Genomic DNA, 24441 nt, shown 5'->3' with positions numbered 1-24441 from the left:
ATATATAAAGGTTTTTTTTTTCTAAAATGAGTTCATAAAATTATTTTTTTAATTTTCCAAAAAATATATAAATAAATAAATAATAAATGTATCAATAGTTTGTCATAGTTTTAAAGGACTTTTTAAGTACAATTACGAAGTTCTGGCAAAATGTAACATTTTGACACAGTTAAATTGTTATATAATATTATTTATAAAAATGAAAAGAGTCACCCATTTACTGTATGTGTGTGTTCAAACTCACGTCTCGTATAACCTATCTGCAGGTGTGCAGAGGAAAGGTAGCCATCCACGTCGTGTTGAAAGACCTCCTCAAAGAATCGTTGTCTCTCTCTCATCCTCATTTGCTGGGCCGACTCTGCATCCGGGACTCTCTGCGCATGCTCTGTCTCCGCTACCAGCAACAACAGAGACAGCCACTTAAGTCACACTTCATATCAACACCCATTAACAGAATATTCGCTCAAATTGCATTTGAACACTTTTATGCAACAGTTAGTTAGTTCTAGTCGAATAACGGACAAGCTGCACTCTACAACCCCTAAAACAATAAAATTATAATAATAATTCCACCAGCAGGGGGCATAAATTACACTTGAAATCTCTTTACTCACTAAATGTTTTCAGTTTGTGCCTCCTTACATTAATATATAACCCTAACCCAAAGTTTTTGTTGTTTCTCTAAATTAAACATCTTGAGCACTGTATATTTTAGCCAATACTGTAACAAATAAGAGTGGCAGAATGAAAAGAGAAGATAAAAGCAAAAAGATTAGAAAGAGAACATGCTTTACTAAATACTGCACTAAGACAAAATAAACACACATTTGTGGAATATATGAGAAAGTTTTAGTGATATTATATGAACATCTTGTATCTGTTTGTTCAGTAGGCCTATGGTTGATTAGTCACAGGGCTGATAAACCTTCTTTACTTAAGACTCATTTGACAAGCTAATGAATGTATATAGGCGGTGTGTGTATTAGGCTCTTAAGATAATTAAGTATAGGACGCCATATAAACATGTTCGTTTGTGTGTGTTTTATTTGTAATATCACAGTATTCTTTCAAGTAACTTGTCATGGAGTGTCATGTAAACACATATATTGACATCTTGAAACCATGGTACTGCCACAATGCTTTATTGAATGGGTAGTAATAAGATGTCATTTTTTGATAACATATATTTATAATAAACATATTGAAAATATGTTTTACCAAAAAACAGGCAAACATAGCCTATGTATGACAGTAATTTATGGAAGCAATATCGGCTGGCAAATAGAATTGACCTTTGGCCTGGAAGCAGAGATGTTAGTCATTGGTCTATATACAGAGACATCTCAATGTGGTACCTCATACACAAGGATCTCCAAATAGACGATATGAGTCATCGACCAGCCATCTACCTGACCCCAGGAACTTACCCAATAAAAACATGAACAATCAGTTCTGAGTAATGCTGGCCGACTTCATTTCAGCTTTCATCAGATGCAGTACAGTAATATAATCACTTAATAGAGGCAGTATATTAGTAGACGCATTCCTTGTGTATTTTTTCATTACACAATCTCTTTACAGTACACACAAGCAACAATCAAGCTAATTGTGGTTGCTAGTATGACATGTTCAGCCTAACATTTGTGTTTCACTGTCCTTGAGAAGTGACACAGGAGCACACATAAGCTCAACTGAAATAACAGCCCTAAAGCTTGCACCACGGCTGTAACGTGTTAGAGAATGGCATTCTTTTCCTTTCACAAGTCATTAATACATCCAGACTCACAGAGACAGCATCCCACAATTCAACCATAATTAGAAGGCACAGGCTGAGCCTGAAATAATTGGATCTGCCTTTTAAACCTGGTCTAAAATAGGAATAATGTAAAGATTGTCTGGTGTGTGCTGGGAGAGCTGATCGCATTTTCAGCTGCTATCAGACGTGCTGTAGAACAGGGCCATCATCCGAGAGGGATAAATGTGAACATTGTCCCAGGCCATGTGACAAAGGGGGCCCACTAAGTTTCTCTGTGATACAGCTTATTCTTTTGGCAATATACACTGATCAGGCATAACATTATGACCACCTTCCTAATATCGTGTTGTTCCCCCTTTTGCTGCCAAAACAATCTTGACCCATCGAGGCTTGGGCTCCACTAGACCCCTGAAGGTGTGCTATTGTATCTGGAACCAAGATGTCAGCAGCAGATCCTTTAAGTCCTGTAAGTTGCGAGGTGGGGCCTCCATGGATCAGACTTGTTTGTTCAGCACATTTTTGCTTTGTGGCAGGGCGCATTATCCTGCTGAAAGAGGCCACAGCCACCAGGGAATACAGTTTCCATGAAAGGCTGTACATGGTCTTCAACAATGCTTAGGTAGGTGGTATGTGTCAAAGTAACATCCACATGGATGGCAGGACCCAAGGTTTCCCAGCAGAACGTTGCCCAAAGCATCACACTGCCTCCGCCGGCTTCCCTTCTTCCCATAGTGCATCCTGGTGCCATGTGTTCCCCAGGTAAGCAATGCACACGCACCCGGCCATCCACGTGATGTAAAAGATAATCCGATTCATCAGACCAGGCCACCTTCTTCCAATGCTGAGTGGTCCAGTTCTGATGCTCACGTTCCCACTGTTGGAGTTTCAGCGGTGGACAGGGGTCAGCATGGGCACCCTGACTGGTTTGCGGCTATGCAGCCCCATACACAACAAACTGCGATGCACTGTGTATTCTGACACCTTTCCATCAGAACCACTTTTGATAGATACTGACCACTGCAGACTGGAAACACCCCACAAGAGCTCCAGTTTTGGAGATGCTCTGACCCAGTCGTCTAGCCATCACAATTTGGCCCCTGTCAAACTCGCTCAAATCCTTACGCTTGCCCATTTTTCCTGCTTCTAACACATCAACTTTGAGGACAAAATGTTCACTTGCTGCCTAATATATCCCACCCACTAACAGGTGGCGTGATGAAAAGATAATCAGTCTTACTCACTTCACCTGTCAGTGGTCATAATGTTATGCCTGATCACTGTATACTGCAAAAATATGTAGCAAAAATATGTAGTTTGATGCAGTTGCTAATATTTACATGGCCAAAACGTTCTAATAGCTCGTAATATTAATCAGTTATATAAATTAACAGTATAGCAGACTTCTTTATACAGTATTCTTATATATATATGGACATTTTTAGAATTATACTAAAAGGCCTTTTAGTTGCTAAAAAGTATCAAAATAATAACTATCAATCAGTCATGTATAGATTATGCACAACAGTTTTTTTCCATGTTTTGATCGTGTTTATAGTGGCCTTAGAAATGTGCGTATCAAATATGATACAGTAGGCTTTATAAGGTTAAAGAACCAGGACAACTTTAAAACAGACCAGGCATCTAGTACAGTGTTTATGAACCATATCTATAGTGTGTTGGAAGATATACATTCATACAATATTTATGAGTAACTTTCCAAAACAATCTGCCAACTCTTGTTTATATTATAGACAGTGTATATATCATCCGCCACCCATGTTTGAGCAAATCTTTCACATCGTTCCAAACCTGTATGCATTTCTTTCTATTGTGGAACACTTTCAAAGACAGTTTTTTTTTTAATGCGTTTTGTGCATACAATGGAATGGTGAGTAAACGATGAAAGATTTTGAATTTTTGGGTGAACTAAACGTTTTTAAAACTACCAAAAAGAACAATCACCAAAAAAAAAAAAAAAAGAAAGAAAAATAAATACAAATCTCTTTACTATCTACATTATTATCTAAGGGTAGCAAAAAGTTTTTGCACTATGGAGTGCCTGGGTAAGACTGTGATGACTGCATTTCCTTTTTATTTCCATTTAAAGAGTTCATGAGTCATCACATTTGACAGGCAAACTGCCACTTTAGGCAGTTGTGTAAGGTTTAGATGGGGTCATTCTCTCTCGCCTGGTGGATGGCAGCGAGGACGATGTGAGGCATCCAGGGGCCACAGCGCTGTCACTCTGAATAACTAATAAGATCTGCACTAGCTGACCACCACAGCCAGAAAGGGCAAAGGGGAAGCTGGATGTCCCATTTATGTTTCCATCTGACAGTCCTGTGTGACTCAGCACAGTGTGTGTAAGCAGGTTTATCTTTTGACGAGCAAGAATGAGAGCATTAACACAGATTTGTTGCAATTTATAATTTAAAAAGTTTGCAAACTGTCAATTTCAATGAATTGACATAAATATCAAAGTCATCAATGCCCTTGTCATTTGAGGGGCAACATAAAGCTTACATAATAAAAAGTGTCAGGATTACACAAGCAACTTATGTCTTTAAATTGTTTATTTGCCAAACAACTGTAATTTTCTGCAAATCTGTGCCAATTACAGAGGGATTCGAATGAATATGAATCATCATAATTGTTGCACATTTTTATTGGTTTGTTGGCATGAATGCGCTGCTGTTGCCAGATCTCGAATACCGAAAATCACATCGTATTCAATGCACAGAACTCAACTAAATCAAGTGAAAAAAAAAATCGTAACTGTATATTTTTATGTTTTTTTTTTCTTTTTTCAAGCAAAACAAATTTTAAAAGCTCACTTAAATAGACATAGACAAAGTATTTGGCAACATGTTTGAGCAAAAATAATTAAAGTGAAAATTTCAGAGTATTGTTATTGTACCATTGTTTCATGCTTGACAAATCTTGTATGTGTATTTTGTATGTGTGCGAATTCACACTATATGAACAAAAGTTTTGGGACACACTGCTTAATTATTGCATTCAGGTGTTTCAATCGGACCCAGTGCCACAGGTGTATAAAACGACTGGGCTCTGGAGCAGTGGAAACCTGTTCTGTGGAATGACAAATCACACTTCTCTGTTTGGTAGACTGATGGTTGAGTCTGGTTTTGGTGAATATCATGAGAACTTTACCTGCCTGACTGCATTGTGCCAGTTTTAAAGTTTGGTGGAGGAGGGATAATGCTATGGGGATGGTTTCCAGTGGTTGGGCTCGGCCCCTTACTTCCAGTGAAGGGAAATCTTAAAGGGGTCATGACCTGAGAAATCCAATTTACCTTGATCTTTTGACATATAACAGGTCAATGTACAATAAAAATCATCCTGTAAGTTTCAGAACTCAAAACTTTCTCGTTAGTTAAAAAACAGCTTTTATTGAAACCAAGATCAGAAAATGACTCGTTTTGGAATGTGCCACTTTCTGACGTAATAGTGTGGCTAAACACCACCTCCGCAGGAGAAGATCAACGCCTGCTTCTACATCACTGCCTGTTTAGCTCCGCCCACTGATACGCACTTGTAGTAGGAGGAGAGGAAATACTAGAGAGACGCAAACACAGGATTACTCCATCAACAGAACCATACAGATGACATTACAAGATTACAAGACACTGTGTAGTGTCAGTTGTGAAAAATAGTCTTTGAATTGCCTTCTTTGTGATCCTAACATATCTACATTGGACGCGAGGGCTGTTGCGTCACGTCGCGAATCAATTTCTCTTTCATGTCAGAAGCGGCGCGAATGCTTATATGTCAGAAATAGAGCAGGACATCAGTTTACTGTCAGGGATTTGTTGTGACAATCCGTGGCACATCCAGTGTAGACAGGATAGCCGATTATAATGGGTTCTGTTGTTTAGTCGCGTTGCGCCGTTCGCGCAGTGCTGAGACTGACTGGAGTGGATCCAACAGTAATGTCGCAACACAGAAGTGTGAGTAAATGTGCTTTTACCACTATTGTGTCTGTTCCAGACTGTTTGATATAAACTGAGTATGTATACATTTTAAGCCCAAATGACCCATGTTGTTTTCAGAGTGCGTCACAGCAGAGTCCATCTGTTATTTTAATAAGTGAAACTGTCAGCCAATCACAGCAGTGGGCGTTTACTTGCGAGTCTTGAATGCGCCCCCACCTATGAGAACAGTCCGTTCTGCAGAGCGGCTCAAAAACATGATAGAAAATTGCCTATTACTTCTAAATTATGATGTTTTTTTATGTAAAATCACACTAAGATTATAAGTGAACCTCAGAGAACATTAAAAATAATTTTTAAAAATGCAGTTTATGACCCCTTTAATGCTTCGGCATACGAAGACATTTTGAACAATGCTGTGCTTCCAACTTTGTGAGAACAGTTTGGGGAAGGCCCTTTTCTATTCCAGCATGATTATGCCCCAGTGCACAAAGCACGATCCATAAAGACATGGTTGAATGAGTTTTGTAGAAGAACTTGACTGGCCTGCACAGAGCCCTGACCTCAACCCCATCAAACACCTTTGGGATGAACTGGAATGGAGATTGCGAGCCAGGCCGTCTCATCCAACATCAGTACCTGAACTCACATATGCTCAAATGGTTGGTATAATGGTCAGGTGTCCCAAAACTTTTGATACTTTTGTCCATATTATGCCCATACTATGGGAAGGCACTACCACTTAAGGGTTATAACAAATAAAAAATTAAACATACCTTACACATGGATGAAACATCAATAACATGCATTTAGAAAACAGATGCATGTGAAAATTGTGAAAATTTTCATTTCATGTCCACTATATTGTGTTATCAGAAGAACATTCTGTTAATCCTGCAGAGACAAACTAAGATATTAGCAGGAACACAGTAGGACTGAAATAAAGCCTTCACCTACAGTGGCATTCTAATATGCAAATGTCAAATCATTCAACACATAATCTTAAACTCGCCTCTTTGAACTCTGCAGGGATCTCCTCTTCCATTTTTCCATGACCTTGTCCAAGTTTAATATTTAAAAACGTACACCAGTGTTTATATAAAAGGTTGAGAAGGTTGAGGCACTTAAAACTCAACAGACTTGCCATGAATGGATATTGCATAACCGTGGTGCTATGACTCGGTCCTTGACATCTGCCATGCGCATATTTGCGTGTGTGCACGGGTGTGAAAATAAAACGATGACTTGGTGCTCCTGAAATAACACAGGGTTAAGTGCTTTGCTCGGGGGTGCAGCTACAGTGTGTGTTTTATTCTCTGGCATTCCCTTCCAGTCAAATGCCATTTTCTCTGACGTGATCGAGAAAGGAGCAAGTCAGGGAAAATGTGATTTGACTGAGCTATTGTCCTTAGAAAACAACATTTTGCTGCCCACTGTCGCACTTAGCAAAATGCAGTGGGCATAGTGTTTATTTAGGTCAGCTGACAGGACTGGCAGAGCTCATGAGTGTTCCTGACCTGTGGGTCACATATAAATTTGTAGGCTGCAATAACTACATCCTGTTCATTTCATATTCTATTTTATTTTTGGTAAACACTGTTCTATGGACATGAATGATACCTCATTCAGATTAAAGACTTTTGACATTAACTTCTTCATCTTCTGAGCTCATTATCTAAGAGTAGCTGTGACAAAAGAGTAGTGGTGGGCAGAGCGAGGCTTCATGAAACACTGAAACAGTCGAAACAAATGTGCCGAGGCTTCGAAACAATTCGACACCCGTCTCTACAGTGACACCTAGTGGTCATTTTCAAGTATTGCTCTGAAACAGCATTGACAACGAATCAGTTAAGCGAATTGACGAATTATAACATATATGTTGTGCTCGTCATTCCATTCCATCACGTGCCTTAGTCATGTGACATGGGTGTTTCGAATCACACTTCGGAGCAGTGTTTCGAAACATCTGCGCTTCGGGATCTCGACACTGTGTCGAAACGTCAGTTTCGCGTCAGCCATCCCTACAAAAGAGTACCTATTTCCGAAATAATATACTTTAAAGGAGATGTCTAATGCTATTTCATGCATTCTGATAAATAAACTCATTCAGGGTTTGTATAAGTTTCGGAAACTTTTTTATGAGTATGGCCCTGCATGACGTCATATACGTTCATGTATAACGCCACTGTCCGTTGTATGCACGTACGGCAGTTAGTGAAAGCTAGAGATTATGGTTTGTAAAGTTTTAAATATGGATGTTTTTCTTACAAAAATGCATCGATTGGCTTCAGGAGGCCTTTATTAACCCCCTGGAGCCATGTGGGGCACTTTTTTTTTACGATGGATGGACGCAGTTTATAGGACTTCTATTGGACTATTGAATATCACCCATTCACTGCCATTGCAAAGCTTGGAAGAACCAGGACATTTTTAAATATAACTCCGATTGTATTCATCTGAAAGAAGAAAGTCATATAGACCTAGGATGGCTTGAGGGTGAGTAAATTATGGGGTAATTTAAATTTTTGGGTGAACATACCTTAACGCTGGGTTCTTTGGGAAGTTGAACAAGGTTATCTTTCCCTCACAACCAAAAACACACTTCTTTGGAGTTCCAACCCTGCTTCAACACACCTGCCTGTTATTTATAAGTGAATCATGAATACCTTAATTAGATTTATTTTTAATTTTAGGTTTGTAGTTAAACTCTGCAGGAAGGCTTCCCTCCAAGTCAGCTTCCCTTGCCTTAGAAACCACCATGCAAACAAAACACCCCCAAACCTTAGCAACTACATAGAAACACCCTAATAACCACCTAATACACCCTAGCAACCATGTAGGAACACTCCTAACCATCAACTATCTATAACTAATTTTGATTGACGGTTGGTTGGAGCTTATGGCAACAACACAGTAGTGGATAGAGTCAGATTTGCTATAGAGCAGTATGCGAAGTGGGAGAAAGTATGCAAATCTGAAATATATCCAACAGATGCAAGATTAAAACAGAACCTATGAAAGTTACTAAAAAACTGTTCCCATTCTCTTTATTTGTAAAATAAATCAGCCACATTCCGATGCCTGACAAAGATCTTTTTGATCAAAACTTTGCTGTTTAATTTTACAAATAAAAGTTAATCAGTGTGCAGATTTTCTTTGTTTACTTTCATGTAGAGTAGTATGTCAAGTGAAGTTACCTTTATTTCTTTAGCACTTTACACAATACAGATTGTGTCAAAGCAGCTTCACAGTGATTAAACAGGAAATAGCAGAATCAATTACTGAAACTCAGCTATGGAGACAATTCAGATTCTGCTGTTATTATTTTAACAAGTCCAGTGGTGTCGGTCAATGGGCCATATCGATACATTTCTGAAATGTAAGTGTTTTTCAGACCCCAGCTAAGCAAGCCAGAAGGCCACAGTGGCCAAACTCCATAAGGTGACAAAAATGGAGAAAAAAAAAACCTTGGGAGAAACCAGACTTGGGGCACCAGTTCTCCTCTGGCCTAAGCGAACGAACATGGAGTGATATTGATCAAACATCACACTGGCATTAGGTGGGAAAAGAAGAGTTGTATTGTGTCCAGCAGGTTGTAAAATATGAGTCATGTATGTTCCATAATTGATCAGTCAGTGTTTTCTAATAGGACTGAATCAGTGATTGATTTCAAGTGAATGACTCCATCATGAGGCTTTCTGACCCTGCCCCAAATTATCCAAAAAGATCATTCATAAGGCGAGTAAACAACCACATGAGGATGAGATCACACTATTTTTCTCTTGCTCTCTCAGCCTCATCTCTTTCTCGCTTCCCCCTTTTTCAAACTGTGTTGTCCATTCACACCACAGTAGGCCAGAAGGGGTGAGCAAGACTTGTTAGATCAAAGCAGAAGAAAGGAGGATTGTCTGTAAGGACTGATTTGTCATTCCATCCGTACAAGGCAAAGCTCTGTTTCCAGCCTACCCCCAAGCTTTTTTTGTCACAGTGGTTCTCACACTAAAGCATTCTGGGATCATGATCCAGCAGGGTACCGGAAAAGGCACAGCATCCATACAGGCCCTCTCAGACTCATGCCAACTGTCCCAACGCTTTCAGACACAAATAAACCCGTCATGTAGGTCTTGATTTTAACAGATCTTGGCCTCTCATTCACAGGAATGTATTCAGTTTGTATAAATAGCCATAGGTTTGATTAATTACTTACCACGGTAGGAATGCCTTAAACACACATCAACCTCTTCCAGGCATCTCACCCAAAACACTAAAATTTTTCTTTCAGAAGCATTGCAGGCGACTTTCAGAAGCATTGCAGACTAAATAACAACCTAAACCAGTCCACCACATCCCTCTGAGCTCAGTTGGAAAACAGGACATGGAGAATGAACTTTCCAGATGAATGAGTTAAAAGTTAATGTGTTAAACCTCAGGGACTAGAGAGCAAAAGCCTGATTTACTAAGAAACCATAACTTAAATACAGACACTGGTTTTTCCCATTGAAGAATGGTTTTACCCGCTTTTGACAACAAGTATGGTAACTTTGGATCAAAAATGGCCATTCTGGTGGTTTTGAAAAAATGGGGATTTCAAACCCACAAACCAAAAGGATTGAAGACCTTGGATGAAGGATGTGGTATTCAGCTGTAATTACAAACTCTTAAGGGATTACTTCACCCAAAAAATGAAAATTCTGTCATTTACTCACCCTCATGTCATTCAGACCTACATTCAGACTTTTGTTCTTCTTCAATACATAAATTAAGATGTTTTTAATGAAACCTGAGAGTCTGCTGTCCCTCCGTTGAAAATACATTCCGCCAAAATGCCAAAAAGGCTTGATCACTTATTCACATAAGCATTGATCAAAACACATTAAATGTGCTAAATGAATGCTCAAAGTGCTTGCTTGGCAGTATATTCTAAGGCCATATTCATAGTTTAGTATGGCCTTGACTGCCTTCTTGCATTTATAAAACGGTTCTAATATATATTAAAAATATGAAGGAAACTAATTTTCATTAAAACAGCATTTGATTATGTAAACTGATTAAGTGTCATCGTTCTGCTAGCGTCCTTGACATAACAGAACAGCAACAAAAATGAAGATCCGCTTTGGTGAACAAGTGTTTTTGTCATAGCTGTTAGCATGGATTTTACGCAACAGTTTTTGAAACTAGTTTCCTGTTTTCTTCAACAGGTTCTAAGAAAACCCATTAGACATGATAAGCTCAATATAACACACACCCTCAGATTTCTCTTCGGCTTTCTGCTTTATTTGTCAACTAGAATATGCAACCATAAGTATGTTAGCCTCAATGCTAAAAACATAGCCACAAAACTCCATAGGGTACTTAAATACATATCCAGGATCTATTTATTCACATACTGATGAAATGCAAAGCAGTTTATTAAAGGCCCACCTACAGTATGTGTCTTACATGGAAAACAGCTGATCTAAGGCTGTTATCATATCCGTGTACTCCGTGGGTCATCATGGTTATGTAACACTCAGTCTCAAGCACAATGTGATGATGTCACAGGTCTGTTATAAAAGATGTCATGTCTACCAATGCCATGATTTGTCAGGTCATTTGCATCTGCCGCTGCTGGTTAGCGTTTCCCTGCTTTACTGATCTCTGACCTGCTGCGCTTTCACAATGCCATCCATCAAACTGCGGAGAGAAGCATGCCACACTGTGCTCAGAGTAACAGTAGTCATTTTGCAGTTAGTTCACATTATGTCAAGGGTGACGTTAAAGGTACCCGAAGATGTTTCCAAACAGATAATAGGCACTGAACTTAGAGAGACAACATGCTTCTCTTGGAGCCATGGACTAGTAGTGAACAAAGATCCACTGACTCACTGAGCTGTGTGCATGAGGCTGACCATATTTTCAGTCTGGTAAGGTTTTCCTGATTCTGTTTCCCCCTTTTCACATCAACATTTCCTGTCCCGTCTGTACACTTATATATCATTGCAAAAACTTTTTAAATAGCATCTCTGACTTAAGCAAGTACATATGAGGTGAGGTCATGTTTTAGTAATCCTATTACTCATTATAGTCGATTTCATTATACCATGGAAGACATACCAAGGTACAACCTATAAGAAGAAAACATTAATAAAATACCCACTGTTAAGTCACAATTTTTAAATATGTTCAATTAACTTCCTTTAATCACAATAATACATTTAAATGAACTTACAGCTGAATTGTAAATATATTATTACTATTATGGCACTATCAAAGTAACTTCAAACATGAAAAGCAAGAAATGTATTAAAATGTAAATACATTTTTAATATATTTATATAGTCCATAAACTTTCACTAGGCTCATTAAAATGTTGTAGACAAAATGTATTGCCGTGTACATTTGTGGCATATTGTTGTTACATAAAAATAACAGCACAAACATCAATAAGTATCATTAACGGATTTGAGGATTTCTATGATGTTTTGTAGTATTAGCTGGTTTGTCTCCTTTTAAAACATATTCTTCTTAAAAAAGAAGAAAAAGAAGAAATACGTTGATATTATCACAGTTTAAATAAAAAAATAACTGCACGTTGGAACCATCTGTTAACTTTGGCTCTTTGTTTCAATCCTGTTTGGCATCCTATTAATTTTCTTACCATTGTGTAAATAATACACTTAATTACATTTAAGTGTCTAAGTATTGTTTCTGAAAGTCTGATAATATAACAGAAGCATAAATAGTTACTGTATAAAACAGAAAGCCCCTGTCATGTGTCAAATCATATCTGTGGTTTCCTAAACTAACTGAATTATTAATAGTGGGAGTTGGTTTTTTGTGTGTGTGTGTGTGTGTGTGTGTGTGTGTGGAATGCGTGGGTATGCAAGTTTTAGAAATAAGGAAACAAAACCCAGAAGCATCCCAAATCTCTCCAGCGATCTGACAATGAAGTCATTCACACACACTAACCTCCTAGACGCAATTAATTCAGCATCTTTCATAAGGCCACCCTAAACTCAGCTGTTCTGTTTCCAGAGAAACCAAGATTCACAATAAAGTACCACAAAGAACAATGTGAGGACAAACTGAGAGGAATTTCTAGTAGAGTCCTCAAGATGAATGACATGATAATGAGTCATGAGGAAAGTATGAAACAGGGAGTAGAGAACTAGATAGCACGCATATGCTGTCCACCAAAATGAATGTTATCTTTTTCTCAGATGTAACTTCAGTGAAATTTCTCCCCATTTTGCATGTTATCATCTGCAGCCATTTGATTTTCTGGATTTCCGCATATTTTTACATTGAACTATGAACTGATGAAAGTTATAGCCTTAGAATTTCTATGTAGGGCTGTACAACATCCAACAATTTCAGCAAATATCCCAGTACGATTGAATTATATACAGTAAAAGTTAAAGAAAAGGTTTAAGGAAAAGTTAACAGAAGGAGGGGGAAAAAATATATATATATATACTGTATATATATATATATACCTCCTTCGATATATAATGGTATTTTTGGATTCTAATAAGAAAAAAAACGGATTTAAATGCAAACTTTATTGGATTGTATCAGCATATATTAAAAAAATAACTAAAATCAGCTATATCACAAATGTTAGATCAAGGCAAGTTATCACAGGTGTTTTAAATGTTTTTTTTAATAAATATATAATTATGGTGGTTTAATATTTTGTACTATAAGTACAAAATGTACTGTTGTACAGTATGTTTCATAATCACTTTACTGTAACAGGTGGACATGTTTAATAACAGTGAGGCATGCAGTGAGAAAAGTTGACTTACTGGGCAGTGAAGAAGGAAATGTTCAATAGCTGTCAAGACTTTAAGGTTTGTATCTTTTAAAAATGATAATCAAAAATAAACAAACAATGAGAGATATTCACTGGGGTCAAAATGTGACAACTAGCCCCGGTCTTTCTTATACATATTCTTTAATAACACAATGATTCTTCTGTTAATTATGTTGTGAGGACAAGTTTAAGAAGATTAACAAAATAATTCAACTAAAGGTGAAATACTCACACGGCAGACGTTTGTTGTGGAGGTTCGTCCCCTTTGAGCTCATGACTCCAGAGTGACAGAGATGCACAGCTGTAAAACTACCAGCAGTTTCAGTCAGTCTGCTGTCCCAGAACAAGACTGGACTCTAGCACATCTCATCTCCCCCTCTCTCTCTCTCTCTCTGTCTCTCTCTCTCTCTCTCTCTCTCTCTCTGTCTGTCTGTCTCGCTCTCTGTGAGTCTTTAGGCTATAGATTTAGTTGTGCACTTCCTCTGCAGCAGCGCCAGTGGCCGTGTCTCTCTGTTCAGACCCAGACCTAAGGTCCAGGGGAAGTGATCATACCAAATCCAGCCTTGCAAGGAGGAGGAGAGTAGAATTTACAGATGGGATCAGACAGAGGAAGGAGGGAGGGGTTATGTAACGAGAGAGGAGGTGCTAAGAAAACTAAAGCCAGCTCTGTCACTTGCACTCCTGGTGACTTACAGGTCATTCCATGAAAGGAGAACCATGTTTTTGTTACTTCTGATCATGTGCACTAAACATTTATTCATTTTAAATGAAATATAAACTTATTTTGTCTATGAGTTTAACTTGTGAGGTCCAAAATGTGCCCAGTATTCAACAATGTCCTCACTAACATAATGAAACCTGTTAAACCAAATCAAGTTTCTATAAGGGTTATTTTTAGGAGTTGGGTTAGGGAATTTAAAATACTATTAACCTGATATAAAAACCTTTTACGACAAACAAACTCAGAAACACTCAAGTTTATGAGATGTCCTGACACAAGTTAAGTATATATAAGTTAGTTTCAAAGAAGTAAAAAAAAAAAATTATGGAATATGTACCATTATGGAATATGTAATGCATTTGCTTGAGAGTGTGGAGAGCTGCAAATTAAACAAACGGTTTTTAAGTAGTAAAATATAAACATCACAATAACAACAACAACAACAATAATAATAATAATAATAATATTAGCAGAAAATTGTATTTGGACCACTTTCAGCTGCAGTGCATATGATCATGTTTTGTAGGTACAATAGAGATTTTTTTTTTAGGTTTGGGGAATTTTTTAGTGCACTTAGCCTAGTTTTAAGACTACATGCAAAGCGCCATCTAGTGGCAATTAAACAAAACCAGTCAGATCAGAGTGTGTATTTATTTATTTATTTATTTTAAAGGCTGTCTTTTATACTGGCCTAAATATATAGACTTTATATGTAAAATACAACACGTAATATTGTGCCACTTGTCAATGTGGTACATTTACAGTTAAAAAGTGTCACTTGTGTAAGAGTTAGGCTGAAGACGTGCATACAAACTATACAGTATATCTAAAATATGTCTGAAACTTTCAGTGGCATCACTCAAGTAGCCAATGCAGCATCTAATTGATACACATTTAGGAAATAGCGAAATACAAACCCAAACACAAAAACACCTTTGTTTTATTATTAACTGAATAATTGTTGTTTCATCTGAACATTAACTAACCACTGTTGACAATATTATGCATGTGAGGCTGAGAGAATCAGAATTGAGGTTAATGTTTCTCTCTGGTTTAGTACTGAAACTGCGCTTCAACTGTCCTAAGAAGATACACAGCCTCAAAAGTGCAGCTGAGCTTCGGAGCGTCTGAAGAGTAGTTTACCACAGCTGTAAGAGTGTGTGGGATGTGTGGAAAACATGATTGTATCAACATTAGTTCTCTCTAAATGTCACACACACATCTGTCTTTAAAATCCAGACTGACAAGCATGAAATGTGTGTGTTTGGAGGGCTGTGTGGTGTTATAGAGCTCTCATATGACTCAGACAGAGAATCCTTGAGACTGTGTGTGGGCTTAACTTCAGTGTTTGTGGCCGCAGCATGTAACTAACATTTCAAGTGCAAACAGAATAAAGCAAAAGTGCAGACGGGTTACCCTGATAATATTGACAGGTCTGACTGTTGTTTGGGTCCAATTTTGGTGGGTGAAAAACAATGTAAAATGCAACCCAGTTAGGAAAAACAGGGACAAAGTCCCATCAGTTAAAAGAAAGAGTACTTTCATGAGATCTGTTGTGCATAAAATACTATCATATTTTGATGTACAATTATATAGACCTAATCTTGAATGTAATTGATGCCCACTAATTTTATTAAATGTGAAACATGTCATTTCTGCATCACTAGCTTTATGCATTTGGTGGACACTTACTCAATTTTTTATTTTTTTACAGTGCATTCACTCAGACAGAGAATCCTTGAGACTGTGTGTGGGCTTAACTTCAGTGTTTGTGGCCGCAGCATGTAACTAACATTTCAAGTGCAAACAGAATAAAGCAAAAGTGCAGACGGGTTACCCTGATAATATTGACAGGTCTGACTGTTGTTTGGGTCCAATTTTGGTGGGTGAAAAACAATGTAAAATGCAACCCAGTTAGGAAAAACAGGGATTATACAATTATATAGACCTAATCTTGAATGTAATTGATGCCCACTAATTTTATTAAATGTGAAATATGTCATTTCTGCATCACTAGCTTTATGCATTTGGTGGACACTTACTCAATTTTTTTTTTTTTACAGTGCATTCAGTGTATACAACTTTTATTTCCTGGAAATTATTGACTGGTCCAGTAAACACCTACCCAACCACTCAGTACACCTTAGCAACCACCCAGAACACCCTAACAACCACTCAGAACACCTTGTTACCCCATATCAACACAAGAGTAACCAACAAGAACATCCTAGCAACCACATGCACACCTGATAACAATTGTTCAAAACACCTTAATAACTGCATAGCAATATACCAACAACTGTAGAGAATGCCCCCACAACCACACAGCAACATCCTGGAAACCCCCATAAACTGCATATAGATGTAACAACAAGCACTTACAACACTATCAGCTGCATAGCAACAACCTTGGATTAAGACACTAAACCCTAGCACCCACTTAGCAAAGTGCTAAGAATACCTTATCATTGCAAAAAAAAAGAAGAAGAAGCAGTCAGAACATTGTATCAACTGCATAGCAACACCATGGCAACTACATAGCAACACAAAAGACACAAAACCCTATCAACCACAAAGCAAAGCTCTACTAAGTACTCAGAATACCTTAACAACCACATAACAACACTCTGGCATCTACTCTCATAATCACACTTTAGCAACCACATAGTAACATCATTACAACACTCCAAAACACCATAGAACACCTTAGCAACTACATAGCAATGCCCTGGCAACCACCCACAACACTCTGCCAACCAATCAGAACGTCATAGATACCACCCAGAAATCCTAGCAACTCTTTAGAAAGTCATTAACATTACAGTAACTCAGAACACCTTAGCAACCTTATGACAATACCTTGTATTCTACCCTAGCAACTGCATATCAACACTGAAAGCCCACCAGAATGCCCAATGAACTGCTTAGCAATGTGTGAACAACCACACAGAACACCTTAACAACTGCATAGGAACATCCTGCTAATGACCCAGAACACCCTAGCAACCGTATAGAAACTGAGAACACAGCCAGCAACCAACCCTTTAATAACATCTTTGCATATACCTAAGCAACTGCATTACAAGTTTGCAACGTGCTAAAAAAAAAAGTCAGAACATCTTATTAAATGCATAGCAAATGCCACAGCAACAACCCAGAACACCCTAGCAACTGCATAGGAATTCCCTGGCAACCACCAACAACACAGATACCACCCACAAATTCTAGCACTTGTTTTGAAATGTATTAATTATACATGCAATATGTATTAAAAACTCAGAACACCTTAACAACACCCTGGCTTCTACCCTAGCAATTGCATAGCAACACAGGAACCATCACATACAACTTAGCAACCGCATTACAATGCCCTGGCAACCGCCCAGAACGCCCTAACAACTGCTTAGCGATGTGCTAACAACCACACAAATATCTTAACAACTGCACAGGAACATCCGGCCAACCACCCAGAACACCCTAGCAACCAAGAAATCCTAGCAACCATAAACAAACTCAGAAAACCTTAGCAGCCATATGACCACACACATGGGTTTTAGGCAGAACACACATGCCAGTTAGTTTTTCACAGACAAGCACCACTCACACAAATATAATATGTTTTGCGATTCTGTTATTTTGTATATTTCTGTAAATTTGTGTAAATAATAGTTTAAAGCAACTCTATAGCTACATACACTACAAAATATATTGAAAAGAGCAACTCGGTGGGAGAGAGAGAGAGAGAGAGCATCAGCCGTCAGACAGAGTTGAGAGGAGAGTGGGAGAAACTGAGAGAGAGTAGGAGGAATGAAAATGAGAGTTTATATGCAAGTCAGCGTCACAACTGGATGCACAGCATTTCATCAGCACAGACCTTTATGTTATGTAAAGCAAGGGGTGTCTGGAGGTAAGGTCATTTTTTTGTTTGTTTGTTTTATTGATGTGTTTTGTGTGCAGTGGCACTTCTCTATATTTGACAGTTCCTTTTATATAGTCAAAAATTTGCAATTTAGAATTTTGTTCCATAAATGCTTATTTAATTTGCAAGTTATGTTATTTTGAAACTACTATTTTAAGTTACTTTTTTTTTTTTTTCATTTTTCATTTCATAACACTCGCTTTCATAAGTCAGCCTACATTATTTCATTTGCATAGAACTGCAGAGTCGTATATTTAGCTTTAGAGAGAGCAGTACAATATTACGACAGAACCTCCTCTTTAACAATATGCGAGGTATATTGTTGTTATGTGCTGTAGATATAGACCACCGAGAAAAAAAAAATAGATTTTAGATTTTCTCTTGAACTGTTTGGCCAAGAATAGATTAGCCATGCTGTAGATGGACTGCAGAACTGAGGCGAATTCTTAGATCATTCAGTTCTTTATGCTCAAATTCATTTTTAGCATCATGACATTCCATTACAAATATTCACTTTTTGCATAAAAAAAAAAAAGAGCAACTCTTGTATTTGCCTATCACTTATTCAAATAGTGTTAATGTTCTCTATAGCATTACCTGAAAAATGTATGTGTAGATTGAGGGCTATAAATACTGGATGACAGCATTAGTAATTTCATTTGAATAAACAGCTGGGGAATTTGAATAGGTAAATACCTCTTTCTACAGTTCATACCTCAGGTGATAATGTGTGATGAGTATGATGTCTTTCTGACAGCATGGGATTTGAACATTTTCGTAAGTCTAACACTAAAATCGAAAACGGTGTGTATTTGTAACCTCCTACTTTCCATAGTTATTTTACTCTTGACCCTTGTGACAGTCACTGCACTGTTATTATGGGAAAAAAATGATTATGGAAAATTTGTTGCCATAGAAACGCCCTGACACGGGGGCAGACTGAAGTTTGTAGACTAAAAGCTGGAGTGAGGCAGGTCGTCTGGCACTGAATGCTGTTATTAGTGTACCATTAAGCTATCAAATTGTTGGCGAAGAGACATTTGGAAAGTATAGAGCTCCATTTCTGCAGGGTTACACTAGAAAAAAAAAATGATATAGGCAGTTAAAGGAATGATAGTACCAATCTTGTTATGGAAAACAATATTATGTTATAGTTTTGCATTAAAATTTATTTCAGTAATCTGGTTTATTTCTGAGTGAAACGCGACAAGTTTGCCGTTACATACTATGGAGTCAGGTGTTTTGCATTACAAAATAAGAAGGATAAACTGTAGTTACTCATTCTTTGACATACAGGACCTTGTAAATTTTCACTTTTGAGGTGTCCACACTTCGGTGACATAAGTTACCAGAAGACATTTTTTAAATTTGAAATAACATTACATGAAATGTCTGGTTAGATATTTTACAGTTTTTCCCTGTATATAGTACGGGAACGTACTGTTAACCTATTAACAGTTTTTTTCCGTAGCGTTTTTACAAAATTTTACAGTTAAAATTACAGTTATTTTTTACAGTGTAGAGATATCTTATTCGCATGCGTAATTGTCACCCAATATTTATTTATTCCACAATCAAAAGTGTCTATTTAGTGGTGCCCAGTTGGTTACTTAAATGTAAAATCAACTTAAAATAAAGGATAATGAAAAAATAAATTAGAAAACACAATATATGATAACTGCAATATTCTCTAAATGAGTTTTTAGGGGCTGATAAAAATGTGTATCCTACACTGTGTACAATGTCGAAAAAACACAGAATGAAGTGTTGTGAAAATCTAAAATTGCAGTGTGTTTTGTGTGAGGGGCAGGTTTAGGGTAAGGGGATAGAATATACAGTTTGTACAGTTTAAAAACCATTGAATCTATGGAATGAAACATGAAACATGAAAACAGTTTGTGTGTGTGTGTGTGTGTGTGTGTGTGTGTGTGTGCGTGTGTGTGTGTGTGTGTGTGTGTAGTTTAAGAATTAAACATTGTAATTGCTGCCTAAAGATGAGTTTCACTACAAACAGATCTACCACAACATAAGCTAATTTACTCTTCTTTTTTTTTCAGAAATTCTTAGCACTGGAACCACCCAACAGTGCAGTCAGTGTGACTCCACAAGTCTCCTTTGAATCCTTAATAATTTTACCCATCACAGCTACTCAAAGAGCTATTAGACCCTTGTGCGCTCAGCTAAACTCTAATCGTCCAGCAAGTGCTGATGCCCTCAAAATACCTTCACAGTGTTTTCTGAAAACATCTCAAATGGTCTCATTCTTCCCAATAAGCAAATTTCCGCCATAAATAATGCAATGTTATTGAAATTTCTCCACAACTAAGTAGTTTTAAACAGAGAAAGAAGAGGACAGCACAGCATTTATGTCAAATGTGATACTGCACAATCTTTGTTGTGCTCATGGCAAAAAATACGAGTTCCTCCTCAGTCTTAGAAAAATGGGATTCTGTACCAAATGAACAGTCATCCGAACCCATTTTTAAAACCCCTTCTCCCTTTTGGAATCAGGATTTAATATTCAGAAGATCTAGACAAGTACGGGAATCCACACCTGATGTTGTCACAGATGGATTTAACTTGTATTCTTACAGGTGTGATTTAGGCTCTGTCACGACCCCAGACCTCTCTTGTGTTATAGGAGCAAATCAGATCCACCCTTCACAGAGTCTGAACTCTACTAGTAGGAGATATCTACCACCTTCATCAAATGTACTTGTCACTGACCCAAACATGCTGCACAGTCTTGGAAGAGGTACTTCATACTGGAGTTATTTAACTCCAGAAGTAGGACATGGACTTGTCAAAGGTTTCAGAAAGCTGGATAGTCCACAAATCGACCCATTGTCAGCTTCATATTTTTATAGAGGGGTTGTTAGGGATACTCTAAGAAGAGATATTCCAACTGAGGAAGTCAAATTGTGCATGCAGAAAGAGAGACCGAGATATTCACATTGGTACCACGAACCGCAAAATCAGCGAATCTGCTCCAAAAGAGATCATGAGAGACATTATGTGAAAAACAATCCACTTCTAGGTTCTCTATTACATACAGATTCTAATAAAGAATATTTTAAACACAATATTGAGTACAACCATCACCCGCAGCTCGATTTGAACCACTCTACTCATGCTGCACCTGAAGAATCAAAGCGGGAAAGTGAAAAGCAAACCAGAGAGGAGCTCCCCCTGCTGGTCCGGAGAGAAGAAGCAGAAAAACACAATCACCAAAGGAACACTAGCACACACTCTAAATCCTCCTCTTCTGCCCTGCGGGTTCTCCGTCGCTTTGCAGAAGGCTCTTTGGTGGAGCTTGAAGGTGGTCGACTGAAGCGGGTAGAGGATTTAAGGATGGAGGATTTGGAGCGGTGTGCTCAATTACATCCGGAGCTGACACTGAGGCGTTTCACTGTGTTGAAGTTGACACCTTCACACACGCCAACGCTCTCATGTTTACATGTGGAGATTGAGCATGACCATTCACAGGTAAGCACACACATGGACAGAAGATACTCCTGATATGCTGCATATTAGACTTTAAAGGAATAATTAAGTCTTACTATTCAGACCGTCTGCAAAACACAAAATAATTTGTGTCCTGTCTAGGCTCTTTCTGTGTTTTGAACACAGTTCTGTCATGACTATTCTCAGAGAGTTTAGCATGGTAATATACATGGCAATGTTAATGTATTTGGTTTTGGCAGAATAGATCTGCTATGCTGCTGCTGCAGCAAAGCAAGTACTGAGACTTGCTACTGCCAACACGTCCACAGACATGCTGCTGTGAATATGTAAGAAATATTGCTGCTGCACATATAACAAACATGAAACATTCATGAAATTGCCCTGTAGCAGATCTATACAGGTGGAGCTGGGGAACGTGGAGGGTTTCTGAAGCACGCTGCAAACTACTAAGCAAACACTGGCCAAGTATTTGAATGTTGAGCAGCAGCTCATTGGCTGCTGATGCAACTAAAACCAGTCGGCTGCAACATGTGAATAATAATGTGATTATATCAGATTGAGTTAAAACCTATCAACCTGCGCCATCTAGAGTTTCATGACAGAACTTAGTATTAAATGGAAGGACATAAGGAATAAATGATGACACATTTGTCATTTTCAGGAGGACTATGCCTTTAAAGTATTTACATTTTCTCTGCAGTTGTCTCTGGAGGTGAGTGAAGGGCTGCCCTTCTTCGTTTGCGGGCATGGCTGGTCCTCCTGTAACCCTCAACATACAAGTCAAACCTGCAGACTACAATGCCGCCAACTAAAGGTGGGTGACGTGTGCCTGGCACTAACGCATATGCCCACCTCTTCATCTCAGCCTGCCAATCAGAGCCTAGCTGAAGTGGGCGGAGATCACATGGTCCCAAAGTGTCATGCCAAAACCAATCCCACACTGCAGAAAAAAACATAAATCAAAAAATAGACACTTCACAGCTCCTGAACTCAGGGAAGTTTCCAAGGTACACCACACCGAAGATTGAGTAGCTAAACTAAATCATATACTGTAGAATTACAACAAAAAGTTTTTTTCTCAGAATTACAGTTAAAACACTGTTTTTTTTTTGTTTTTTTTTATTGTACAGTCTAAAAGTCTTTGTACATTGTAAATACCATCTTTTTAAAATAAATGTATGTACATAGTAACTGCAATGTTACTAAATCAATTATACAACCGTTCAAAGGTTTGGGGGCAATGAATAGACACTTCACAGCTCCTGAACTCAGGGAAGTTTCCAAGGTACACCACACCGAAGATTGAGTAGCTAAACTAAATCATATACTGTAGAATTACAACAAAAAGTTTTTTTCTCAGAATTACAGTTAAAACACTGCTTTTTTTTTGTTTTTTTTTATTGTACAGTCTAAAAGTCTTTGTACATTGTAAATACCATCTTTTGAAAATAAATGTATGTACATAGTAACTGCAATGTTACTAAATCAATTACACAACCGTTCAAAGGTTTGGGGGCAATGAGATTATTATTTTTTTTAAATAAATATTTTTAATGACAATATTCTATGCATTAAATTGGTAAAAAGTGACAGTACATTATTTTTACATTGTTACAAATAAAATCTATTTAAAATACAAACTTTTCTTTTACACGTTCTATTCATCAAAGAATCCTGCAAAACGTATCAGGGTTTCCACAAAATTTCTAAGCAGCACAACATTTTTTTTTAGAAATGTTTCTTGAGCACCATATCAGCATATTAAAATGATTTATGAAGGATCATGTGACCGACTGACCGTTCATGAAGACTGGAGTATTGGCTGCTGAAAATTTAGCTTTGCCATCACAGAAATTATTTTCCATTTTAAAATATTATAATAAAAAACATAATACAATATAATGTAATAATATTTCACAATATTACTATTTTTGATCAAATCAATGCAGCATAGTTGAGTATAAGAGACTTAAAAAAACATCTTACAGACCCCAAAACTTTTGAACAGTACACTGTAAAAAAATAAATAGTTGAGTGTTTTTTTTTGTGTGTGTCACGTTAAATGTGATCGACAACATTCCTGAGATCTCGAGACGTTTGGATTCTCCCATGATGTTCCGTCTGAAATCCAGCTGCATTTTTATTTCAGAAACATAGAGTTTGTGTCTCTCATTCCCTCACAGTCTGTTCATCTTTCTCACAGTGAAGAATCACAATTCCTGCTTTAATGGAAAAGTTCACATGAAAATAATGTCGTTCCAAACCTTGAAGAACTAAAGGAGAATCTTCTCGCAGCAGACTCTTCAGCTCAGACCAGAAAGCACCACTGTTTCTGCCACGGGATAAAAAAAACAAAACACAATTGAGTCTTTGTAATATCTCAATTCTGACTTTACATCTCACAATTCTGACTTTTGTCTCACAGTTTTCAGAATTGCAAGATATAAACTCAAAATTGTGAAAAAGAAGTAAGAAAAGAGAAGTCGTCTGAACTGACAAGAACAAAAGGTCAGAAGTGTGACGAACAGAAATGCAAAAAAAAAAAAAGTACAAAAATTCATATATTGCTATTCTGTCTTTATTTTTTGCAGTTGCCAGATAAAAAGTCGGAATTTTTATATAAAGTCAGAATTGCAAGATATAAACTTGAAAACTGTGGGGGAAAAAGTCAGAAAACTCACAATTGGGGGAAAAAAGGTCATAAGTGTGACAAAAAGTCACAATTAACATTTCGTGGCAGGAAAAGAAAATTATTAAGATGGCAAGAAATTAAATCAGAATAGCAAGAAAAAAGTTTATATCTTGCTATTCTGACTTTATTTCTCAGAATTGTGA

General features: G+C 37.5%; 1 pseudogene; it reads left to right on the top strand.

The window, feature by feature from the left end:
* Nucleotides 1-20544: 20544 nt before the first annotated feature.
* On the top strand, nucleotides 20545-22634 carry LOC107751013 (uncharacterized; annotated as a pseudogene).
* The last annotated feature ends 1807 nt before the right edge of the window (nucleotides 22635-24441 follow it).

Source organism: Sinocyclocheilus rhinocerous, unplaced genomic scaffold, assembly GCF_001515625.1.
Source record: "Sinocyclocheilus rhinocerous isolate Xijiao unplaced genomic scaffold, SAMN03320098_v1.1 scaffold2647, whole genome shotgun sequence".
NCBI classification, from domain to species: Eukaryota; Metazoa; Chordata; class Actinopteri; order Cypriniformes; family Cyprinidae; genus Sinocyclocheilus; species Sinocyclocheilus rhinocerous.
Note: the sequence above shows the minus strand (reverse complement) of the source record. Positions and strands in the feature narration are given on the sequence as shown.